Source organism: Vicia villosa, linkage group LG6 (genome assembly GCF_029867415.1).
Source record: "Vicia villosa cultivar HV-30 ecotype Madison, WI linkage group LG6, Vvil1.0, whole genome shotgun sequence".
NCBI lineage: Eukaryota > Viridiplantae > Streptophyta > Magnoliopsida > Fabales > Fabaceae > Vicia > Vicia villosa.
In genome coordinates, this window is record NC_081185.1 from 134717167 (window position 1) to 134730051 (window position 12885).

The 12885-nt window shown below is 30.3% G+C and overlaps 1 non-coding gene across 1 annotated transcript; it reads right to left on the bottom strand.

Moving 5' to 3' along the window:
• Nucleotides 1–10922: 10922 nt before the first annotated feature.
• LOC131615310 (small nucleolar RNA R71) lies at nt 10923–11029 on the bottom strand. Its single transcript, XR_009287732.1, has one exon. It is a non-coding gene; the product is annotated as a small nucleolar RNA R71 (small nucleolar RNA).
• Nucleotides 11030–12885: the final 1856 nt, after the last annotated feature.

Below are 12885 nucleotides of genomic sequence, written 5' to 3' on the forward strand. Positions count from 1 at the left end.
TATGTGAAATAACCCATAGCAACATCTTCGTCAAATAATGGAGAACTTTTAGAACTAGATGAAGTCACTTCCAAGTAAAACTTTTAATCAACTAATATAAAAGATCAATCTTCACCGTCAAAGAAATGATTGTTCAGTTGAAGGAGAAAAATAAGTTTATCTTAAAATGATATAATACTCATTTTGCTTCACTAATTTTTTTTATTAAATTTTTTATAATAAGATTTTAACAAGACATATCCTCAGAGAATATTAAAGAATGAGTGTTATGAAATAATGGATGTTCAATGTCGTTCTTCCTTTGTCCCCTAATAAATTTTCTCTATTAAATATATATATGAATTGTCTTAATGTCTACTATTTGTATCAGATAAATATGACTTATATTTATATGTAAAGTTACAATTAAGAATAATAAAATACAAAATTCTATTGTTTGAGAAATCCTTCGGGGATCCTACATCTTTGATCTTCCAACAATGATGAATATATTTCTTTGCCATCCTTTTTTGGATGCTTCATTGTTAAATTCTTTTAAAATTTAATAAATATAAAAAAATTATAATAATTATACAAACAAAATAATTTTTCAATAAAAATTTAATGCAAAATAATAATAATTTACATTAAAAAAATATATGAGAAAAAAAGTAACATATATGAATAGTTAAAGAAAAAAAGACGAATTCTCACTATATAAGCTCTAAGCCAATTCTAAATTTATAATTTTGTAAAATTTCGTGTTCATAACATATTATAAAATAAAGAGAAAGAACACTAAAATTTAGAGAGCAAAAAATATAATTTGTATTGTATTATTTTGAAGTTTAATTTTACATAGTAATATAAGTCATATTTATATGCTATAAATACTAGACAATAAGATCAATACGCGTTAACCAAGCAATTGGGCTCGAGTGGTAAACGGGCTCTTACTAAAGACGAAGATTCGAGAAATATCGAGTTCAATTCCAAAATAAAAAAGATCAATACACGTTAAGGTAATGAGCAATGTTATTTCTACACCAAACATTGTTCATTGTATTTATACGACAAACAATTTTATTTTTAACAAAAAATTATTTTGAAAAAATTTTGAAATTAATTTTGTAACACAAATAGAAGATTTAGTCATTAACCAACTTTATTATTGTATTAACCACAAAACTATATGTTATTAACTACATATTTTACTTATAGATCATTCATTAATCAACTTCACTACTTTATTAACTAATAAAATATATAATATTAATCAAATTCGGATATTAATTTATAATTTGGTTAATGGATTTTTAAAATTAAAAAAATTAAATAGTAAAAAAAATTGATTAATACTATGTAAATACTAGTTTATAAAATTGGTTAATATTAATCAATTTTATTTTACTATTTATTTTTTTTATTTTGAAAATTCACTAGCCAAATTCAAAATTTAAATTAATGTTAAAACTTGGTTAATATTATTTATTTTGTTGGTTAACGAAGTAGTGAAGTTTGTTAATAAACTATAAGTAAAATATGTGATTAATAATATACTATATTTTTGTGGTTAATGCAATAATAAAATTGATTAATAACAAATCTTATAAAAATTTATTTCTATTTAAAAAATATTTTTGATTAAAAAATATTATTCATATTGAATATCCATTATTTCATAACACAAAATGATTTTATAAAATTGAATTCCATCAAGATTTTATTTTAATTCTATGTAGAATTAATTTTTTTTTTCCAAAACACAGTTTGGGAATTGTTCTATTTAAAAAAAAAAAACAAACTATATCAGTGTCATTTTTAGGAAAAAATAACATTTGTTCCAAGAAAAGTTAATAAATTATTTATAGTAATATTTTTTTGAAACACTTATATATAATATATTAAAACTTTAAATATAATTTTATTATATTTAATTATATTTAACTTTTTCTAATTATAATATCTTTAACATGTGTTTTAAAGACGCATAACACTTATTTTTTTTTTAAAAATTAAATTGAAATAACAAGCAATCTGGCTCTCGTTGTTTTATGTGAAATAATAGATTCAAGTTCAACCAATCCCTATATAGTAGTCACACTGCTCCCTATTCAAACTACATTTGATTTTATTTTAAATACAGAAATTCACTTGTGATTAAATTATCATGTATTTTATATTATAAAAAACGAAAATTTTCAACAGACGAGTCATAATCATTATGCAACATAGTGTTCTTTTGTAGTTTGAAATTATTGAGATCACAAATTGCACACGTTTGATTCAATCTCTAGAGGGAGTTTGCTTCTAGATTTCATCGTTCAGATATGGTCCATACGGACTTACATATATAATTACTAATAATTTTTCAGTATAACTTTTGTGAACAATATAGACTTACTCAGTTGAATAATACTACAACTTAAAAAGTTAGCCATGACCGTTTAATAAATAGTTAAATACTTGTGCAATATCGAGCAAATAAGTTGGTTATTCAAACATACCCTAACAAATAAATCATGTTGAAGTTATAAATTTTTACACTCGGATCTAATTTATTGAACATTATTAGACGAATAATTTCTTAATTTGCAAACCACTTAGGATGATAAAGGATAGTATTTGGGTAGGGTATTATAGTACCGTCTTTATATATATATGTGGTTTGAAAAAAAATAGATATCTTGGCTCTTCTCCTATCCATCTTTTTGAGGTTGATCCGACAATTTGTCTATGTGATAGGAATAAAAGCTCTGGTCTAAACGATTTTAATTTATATTTTTTAAGAGATTATGGAATCTTTTCATAAATGATGTGAGAATTATGTTTAATTAGTTTCATTGTGTGGCATATTTTCCCCATAATTTTTCTCTTATAATGTTACCTTGATTTCTAGGGTTGATTCCCCTATCAAATTGGGGGGCTTTCGTCTGATCTCTCTGATGCAAATCTTTTATAATCTTGCGGCGTGATATTTTTCTGCTAGATATGAGAATCAAGTTGTTTCCTCCTTCAAGGGGGCATGCCTTCTAGTTTACGTTCTTCTTCTACCTGGTGGAAAGGAGTATCTATTCTTGATTCTCATGTTGAGGCATCCATTAATTAGTTTGTGGAATGTATGCAAAAGAATTTGAGACTACCTTCTCATCTCTTTTTGAGATGATCACTGGATGGAGAAAATCCCTCTTAAAGTTAGTTTCTCCGATCTCTTTTTTATTTCTAGTCAGCAAAGTAGGAAAGATTGGTTATTGGGAGGATGAGTCTTTGGTTTGAGATCTCTTATGGTGGAGAGACCTTTTTTGTCTAGGACATGTTTTTGTTGATAATCTTCTGCTAGAAATTCCGGGAAATACTATTTCCCTAGATAGAAACTATTGGTGGAGGCGGCATGGAAATGAATGTGTTTACTTGGTTGCATAGCATCCCTTCTTGATGCAAATCTTGCCGTTGATAATTTTGCAAATAGCTTGATTTTATTTTATTTTTAGTTTGGGTTAGTTGGACATCTTCTAAAGTGATTATTTTTTCTTGACATCTTTTCCAAGATAGAATTCCCACGAGAGAGGACATTCTTAAGCATCGCATCATTTTTGACCATGATGAAATATCTCGTGATATGTTTAGTGGTCTCTTAAAGTCGTTTTCCCATTCACTAGAGTGACATATATGAAAAACTTAAAATAATTCTATTTTTTCAGATGCGGCTATAAACGTGGAGGATTTGAAAGACAAAAACATTTTTTTCTTCTTAAAAATGATATCTTTGTAGGTCTTTGACATACTTCTCTATTTTGTTAGACAGGCTGAAGAACTCTATTCTCAGCCTAACCTAATAGTGACAAGAGTGTCTTCTACCCGAGTTATAGGATGAAGTGTTCTTGTTGTTTTTACTGGATGATTAAGTGCAAGTTTGATTTGGCTTTTGAAAATGTCAAAAGCAATTTTAGAGGTGTATAATCAATTCTGGGTAATTTTAAGATGTCTGGTTAGGCAAAAATAGAATTGATCCTGTCTCCATAATTGATTTTACTTGAACTTAGAATTTGTAGCTTCTGCCTCCAGAATTGATTATCGGTGACTTTTACACTGCAATTTAATATTCAACTCATTTTTACATAAATATATCCAAATATAAATCAATTATATTAAACTCATTTCTAATAAACTCAATTCTGGTAGAATCAATGCTGCTAGAATCAATTCTATCCAGCGACAATCCAAACACACTCTAAGTTCTATTGATAGTGATTTTTGATGGATTTGGCTTAGACCCTTACTTTGGTGGTTTGTCCTATGTGCTTTTTATTTTCTTTGTAGTTTCCGCTGTCCTTTCTTAGTGTTTCTAAAACATTGTATTAAAATGTTGATGTCCGTTTATATTGACCAGTCTTGCTAAGACCATTATCAGCATTATTTTTCTGATGCTGAGAGTGTTGCATAAAGACAAGAATTCAATTTCCAAAACTTTGGACTTAGCTAGCAACATAATAATTGAATCAAGAAATATACGGTGTAATATTCCTCTTAAACTCAAGCTTCATCTATATAATATGTGGATCTTGACTAACAGATTATAAGTTATACTGACACGCACAACAAATCTCTTGATTGGCCTACCATTCGTGGAGGAACTATTATTTGAGTTATATTATCTCTAGTTTGGTCTTGTGTCGAGGAATTTGAGCTTGACTCTTGTTTTATCGTTTTGCGATTACTTTGCTTTCACAATTATTGATATGATTTGCTTTAACCATATGCTCCATCGTTGTATTGTTTATTTATTCTCAGAAAACTAAATATTAACAGCATCTCCAATATGCAAACGAAGTTAACACTTAATCATGGAGACAAATATATCAACAATATATCTATTAATCTATTATCTATTAATATTTTTTTTAAGAAACTAAAAATTTATTACTAACAAAAGATCCTTCAAGTACAAGACGTACTTAGAAGACTATAACACGGTAAAACTCTAATTTAAAATTAACCCCGAAAAAATAACAGACAACACCGAACAACACAACACTTAAACATAGACTAGCATATATTATTCGAAATACATTGCAAAGGATTAAGCATCCAAAGATGATAATCAACCGTAAAACCCATAAAATAAGATTTCAACCACCAGTACGATTGAAACTTAACCTTTTCAACAATTGTCATCACCGACAAACACGAATTCTGAAAGATCCGTTGATTACGTGCTTTCCAAATTTCCCACACAGCTGCTATCCAAATGACATGCAAGACAATACGACACTCCTTATCCTCCCCCGCCAAAGCCACAAAATAGTCACGATGGTCCCTCCATTGGCCCTGAAAGACCGACACAAAACCAAGCCACCCTGCTAGGATCGGCCAAACAATACTTAAATGCGGACACCGGACAAAAAAATGATCCCTATCCCCAGTCTCCATACAACCATTAGAACAAGTTTGATTCTCCTCCGCTAAAATATTGCGCCGCATCAAATTATCCTTTGTCGGTAATCTATTACAAAATAACCGCCAAATAAAAGTATTTACCTTTAGGAGAATCTAATACACAAACTATTATTGATAATGTCTTTTACTTCAAGTTTTTAAATATTTATAAAAGATTAAAATGATAAAAAATTAATTTATTAACTAATTCACTCGACTTCAACTAAATGTTACTAAATTTACTTTTTTAATTTTTATTTTTTCCTCTTCTTTCCACTCTTTCACTCATCTCACTTCTTTCAAATTAAATTCATTTTACTTTTATTTTCTTTCTCTTTTTATTTTATTATTTTATCTTTTTTACCTAATAATTTTATTTTCTTTCAATTATTTTTAATATTTAAAATGTATAGTTATTGTATATGATTATCATATTTAATATGTTTAATTTTTTTTAGTCCCGTACTTTAATATTGAGATTCATTTTGGTTCCTTGATTTGAAAAAAATTCATATTAGTCTTTTAACTTTTAAAATTTTCGAGTCTTTCGTCGCTAATTAGAAAAAAAATTAAAATAAAACGTTTTAAAGACTAATATTTATTTTTTTTTAAGTTAAGTGACCAAAAATAAACCTCAAAGTTAATATATTGAACTAAAAAGAATATTAAGCCAATAATATTTATTGGTGTATAAATATATACAACGTAAGCATTTAATTTTGTTTTTACGACACATTTAATCAATTATATTAATTTATTATTATTAAAAATATTAATTAATTAATTTTTAAATTTTAATAAAATTAAAAATTTATTTCATAAAATTCAATAATACTTAATATTTATACACACAACTAACTTTCCATCTCACATATCACTAAAAAAAATACCTAATTTATTTTAATTAATAATTTTTAATATTTTAGATATGAAATTTTATTTTAAAATTTTAAAATTTCTCTCAATAAAATATTTATTTTATTTTAAATAATTATCTTTATTTGAAATACAAAATTTTTATTTTTAAATGTCAAAATTTTTCTTTTTTTACATGGCACCAGCAAAATAACTATTTTATTTTAATTAACAATTATATTTATTTGAGATACAAAATCCTTATTTTCATATGTAAAAAAATTTCATTTTCTCACAGTGACTATCAACAAAATACGTATTTTATTTTAATTGACAATTGTCTTTATTTGAGACATAAAATTTTTATTTTTAAATGTCAAACTTTTTTTCCTCACGGGTCACTATTAGCAAAATACATATTTTATTTTAATTAAAAATTATATTTATTGAAGTCCGAAAATTCTTATTTTTAAATGTCAAAATTTCTCTTTTTCTCACAACCACTATTAGCAAAATACCTATTTTATTTTAATTTACAATTGTCTTTATTTGAGACATAAAATTCTTATTTTCAAATGTCAAATTTTTTTTTTCTTACGACCAATATTTTTTTCTTAAGATAAAAATTTGTTATTTTTAAATGTCAAAATTTCTCTTTTTCACGTGGGTCACTATCAGTAAAATATATATTTTATTAAAATTAAAAATTATCTTTATTTAATAACAATACAAAAAAATTATTTTTAAATGTCAATTATTTTTCTTTCTCCAATTCATAGATCTTTTTCCTTTTTTTTTAATTATTTAATGCAGTTAAATTTATATTATTATTGATTATTATAATTAAACAATTTATTTTAAACTTACATGTATATTTAAATACAATTTATATTTTTATTATGTAAATTTATTCACACATACGCCTGAATATTTTGCTAATTTATTATATATAAATTTTTATAGGGGCAGAGCCAAGGCCCAGCTAGCCCAGGTAGGTGCTCAGATTCAACCCCTATTTTCTTTGTACTCTTTCCAATTTAATAGTCGATTTTTAGATATAATCAAGGACAAAATTAAGAAAAAAATTAATAAAAATAGGTTGTGAAAATTAAAACAGATGAATAATCGAGTAAAACTATTAATAAGCGAGTATTTAGAAACTATAAAAGGTACACTTTAAAACAATCTTTTAATAAGAATAACATATTTAACCTGTAGTGGAATCAAAAACAAAATTATTCAACAACTAGTAAGAACATAAATAAGTTAGAGGAGGCTGCCGTTCCCAATTGCCAACTAATTGCCAACTAGGATAAAAATATCATTTCATTATGATAAAGTTAAAAATAGTTAAATGTTGAAAAATTAAATACAAATAATATTCACACACTAAAATGTGATGTTCGAGAGAAAGAACAATAATAACTAAAATAAACAGTTTTTAATAAAATTAATTTATTATGTAATAAAATATCAACTTAACTTAGCAAAAGAAAATTAGAGACAATAAACACAATTCCATTATTTAATTTAATTGAACAATCTATTTTGGAGGTGAGATGAGCTCTTCGATTTGAATTATACATAAACAATTTGAATAACTTAACATTAACATTCAAATCAATAGTTTTGTAGTGATATATCCACTTTGAGCCAAAACAGAAAAATCAATTAGAAATTCATGTGTCTTCAAATGGGAAGACCATAAAACCCATAGCAAAAAACAATGTCATGATAAAGAAGGGCTTAACAACATCATATAATTAAGAAAAGCCAAAACATATAATACAGCATTGAAAAGCTTCTAGATAAACAATATATTAAATATTTTTTATAATTTAAACTTGACATGAATGTCAAATGTCTATGAAATTGCACATACCAACGTTATCTTCTCATAAAAGAATATAATTTGTTGAACGGGATAATTATAATTTAACAACAAAAAAAAGGATATAACTTTTGGTGTATTACAAACATGCGTGCGTAAGTGGCAAACAAACAGGTATATGGAGGACACAACCATACCTCTTAATTTGAGGAAAATATAATGCAAGGTTAGATATAATCATATAAACATACATAATGCAAGGTTACATAAACCTTAAATTGTTAACTAATGTTTTTTTTTGGGTCATAATGTTAAACAATGTTGTTAACAAGATTATACAAAAAGATCGAGCGTTCTCATATTTATATATTTTAATTAATTAAGGAAATTATGAAATTCTACTCTTTACTTTTTTTGCTTTTTTTATTTGAATTGTGATAACACGATTTTATATCGTATATTTAGCTTAAAATCCATAGATATTTATAGCATTTTCCGTTTATTATGTTAATTTATTATGATATTACGCGAGTATTTGCTTTGTTTTAGGTTTTACACTCTAATTACGACTATTTGCGAAAAGGAAAGAAAATGGAGCTTAAATGACCAATATTTATGCCTAAAAGATGAAAAAGGGTGCTGAAGTGAGAAGGAGGTGCAATTAGGACCCAAAGGCCCAAAGGAGACGAACCAGGCCAATGAAAGATCAAATGTGCGTGGCCCAAACCACACAAGCTAGTGGAGACGCACGTCTCCAACGTTCCAAAGGCCACCTCAGCAAAGGAGACGCACGTCTCCAAGCCTTCCTACATCTTCTCCACTTGAGACGCACGTCTCAAGTCAGTCAAGGCTGCTTCCTGAAGAAACGGAGACGCACGTCTCCACACCCAGTCTGCAAAATCCCCACTTTTCACGCAACGTCACAGCAAAACCTCTCCTATAAATAGGACCTGCTATCTCACTTCCAAAGAGTCCGATTTCCTGCCAACGAAGTGCTGCCGAAATTGTACCGCGAACCGTATTTATTTATTCTGCTTTCATTCAAACACTTATTTTCTCACAACGATTTCTACACTGGAAATTGTTGTGAACTTTTTATAGATCTAGCCTTACGTTAGATTTATCGCTTTTATTTCCTTGTTTTATTTACTGCCATTCCAAGAACGATCCAGCCAACCTGTGGTGGAAGTTCAGTACTTGAAGATCCAATTACCATTTATTTAATTCAGGTTTTTATTTTACCGCCTTTATTTATATTTATTTGCATGATATATTGTATGCCATTTACTATGCCTATTATTATGAACCGAACCGATTTATGCATGTTTAACCATATTAATATGTCTGGCTAAATTATTAAGATATCGGTATGTAAAGTAAGTTAACCGTAGGGATCCGAAATAAATTGGCTTAATTATGTTTTATTAACTATTACTTGTTTTTGGTCTGTGTGTCTAATTTAATTAGTAAGTCTTAAAACCAATAGAGCGAAAGTTTGAGGGGTTAAGACGGTCAAAGGTTAAAATCAATAGAGCGAAAGTTTGAGATCTTTAACTGGATAGTAGACATAGGACATTAGTTTTAAGGATGGCGAAAGCGTATTAAAACTAATTAGAAGTTATTTATTTTCAAAAATTGTTTTTACACCCGAACGGGATGGCGAAAGCGTACGTTAGGGATATTAGCATGTTCCAAGTCAATAGAGCGAAAGTTTGAGATTAGGAGATTTAAATAGATAACAACTTCATAAAACAGGCATTTTATTAATTACGTTGTTTCCAAAAAGCTTTTCTAAAATCTAATGGGATGGCGAAAGCGTACATTAGGATTAGGACAGTAATCTAAATCAACAGAGCGAAAGTTTGAGACGAGGATTTTTAAATAACATAACTAGTAAATATTTTTAATTAAATTATGCAAAAGCCAATGGACCTTCGGATCACCTTAAGTTAAATGAAATACATACTGATATCTGTCTTTTATTATATTCTTAATTTTTCACTCACTTTCCCTTAAGAACAATCGAAATTTTAGTAGCCCTAGCTTTACATAGTAACCTTAGATAACGGTAGATCGATTCATAGTCCCTGTAGATTCGATATCTTTTAAAACTACACGACACGACTGTGCACTTGCAGTCATCAGATTTATAGACACGTAAAGTCGCGATCAAGTTTTTGGCGCCGTTGCCGGGGACTATTTAATGTCGATATCGTAACTCACTGTTACACCGTAGAGACTAGGACAATTCTTCCCTTTCTTTCTGAACGATTGTATGTCAAATACTCGTTCACAAGGAGAAGATTTAATACAACGAATTAACGAGATCGAACGTTTAATTAACGTCAAACGTCGAGCTCGCAATCTTCCCGAAGTAGCACCAATTCCTATTAATCAGGAATTGATTTTTACTGATCAAATCAATCAAATTATCCCGAAGTTAGAGATGGCTGCTATTCGTCCTCTTAGAGACTATGCCGCTCCTTCGCGCGCTGAACCGCATTCAAGTATCGCACCACCTGCGATTGAGGCAAACAATTTCGAACTGAAACCTTCGCTGGTCCAAGCTGTTCAACAGAATCAATTCTCTGGAAGCCCTGTAGACGACCCCAATCTCCATTTATCTGTGTTTGTGCAATATGCCGACACTATCAAAGCCAACAACGTTAGTTCCGAAGCTATTCGATTACGCCTTTTCCCTTTCTCCTTGAGAGATAGAGCTAGAGCGTGGCTTCAATCCCTGCCTTCCAATTCCATAACTACGTGGGACGAATTGAAGAGAGTATTCTTAGCGAGATACTTTCCGCCTAGCAAAACTGCTATGCTTAGAGGTCAAATCAACGGATTTACCCAGAAAGATAACGAATCACTCTTCGAAGCTTGGGAACGTTACAAGGACATGCTTAGAATATGCCCTCATCATGGACTCGAACCATGGCTGATCATCCATACTTTCTATGGTGGTCTCTTATATAACACCAAAATGACTATAGATGCCGCTGCTGGCGGAGCATTAATGGACAAACCCCATGATGAAGCATACAAACTCATAGAGAACATGGCACAAAACCATTACCAATGGGGTGGAGAACGAGCCGCTCTAGAGAAATCCCAAACCAAAGGAGGAATGTACGAAATAAGTGGTATAGACCGCGTTAACGCTAAAGTAGACGCTTTAACTCAAAAGATCGAGAACTTAACCATCACTCCTTCAGCCACCGCTGCTGCTGTAACACCTAACTGCGAGATTTGTGGATTGACTGGACATGCAGTTGCCGAATGTCAACTCTTGACTGGAATCCCATCTGATCAAGTAAACTATGCTCAAGGAAACCCTTATTCTAACACGTACAACCCTGGATGGAAAAACCACCCGAACTTTTCTTATAAGAACAACAATGCGTTGTACGCACCTGGACAGGCACCTGCTGTACCACCTGGCTACCAAAAAGCGCCTGTAGCTGCTCAAAACACCCCTAGGAAGTCAAATTTAGAAATCATGATGGAGAACTTCATAGCTTCCCAACAACAAACCAATAAGGACTTCCTAAATCAAAACATCCACAATAGCGAGCAACTAAAACAACTATCGAACAAAGTAGATGCCTTAGCTACTCATAACAAAATGTTAGAAACTCAAATCTCACAAGTAGCTCAACAACAAGCACCTACTGCTGCCCCCGCTGGCACGTTTCCTGCTCAACCTCAACCCAATCCTAAAGGACATGCGAACGCGATAACACTACGAAGTGGAACGAATTACGATGGACCAATAGATCCTAGAACTCAAAACGCACCCATGTCACAACAAGAGCCAAAGGAAACCCAAAAGAAAACAACTGACGAACAAACTGCTAAGACTGATGAGAACAATAACGAAGTGGAACCTGAAAAAGAGAAACCTTACGTTCCACCACCACCTTATAAGCCACCAATTCCTTACCCTCAGAGATTAGCTAAATCAAAAACCAAAGCGCAATTTAAAAGATTTGTAGAACTTCTGAAGCAATTAAACATAACCATACCATTCACAGAAGCCATAACTGAGATGCCTTCGTACGCTAAGTTCTTAAAAGAAATCTTATCAAACAAAAAGAAACTCGAGGATAACGAAACTATAACACTTACCGCTGAATGTAGCGCTATCATCCAAAATAACATGCCTCCAAAACTGAAAGACCCTGGTAGTTTCTCTATACCATGCGTAATAGGAAAAACCATCATAGAGAAAGCCTTGTGCGATTTAGGAGCTAGTGTTAGTTTGATGCCTCTTTCGACCTGTAAGAAACTCAATCTAGGTGAGCTTAAAGCAACGAGAATGTCTCTTCAACTAGCTGACCGTTCAGTCAAATACCCTGTAGGAATGTTAGAAAATATCCCTGTTCGTGTAGGTCAATTCTACATCCCAACTGACTTCATCATAATGGATATCCAAGAAGATTCTAACATCCCGATCATATTAGGAAGACCATTCTTAGCAACCGCTGGTGCAATTATAGACGTAAAGCGAGGACAGCTTACTTTCGAAGTAGGAGAAGAGAAAATAGAATTTATCCTTTCCCAATTCCTAAAAGCACCTTCTATAGTTGACACATGCTGTTCTGCCGACATAATCGACGAGTGTGTCAAAGAAATAAAATCCGAACCAAATAAGGAAACCGAGATCCTAAGAATTCCTATGCCGCCAATTCTTGAAGATGACAACTGGCATGAGGAATATCAAGATAACCACCTGAGTGAATGCTTAGCTTTAACTCCCGATCCTATACCTGGACCGAAGAAAC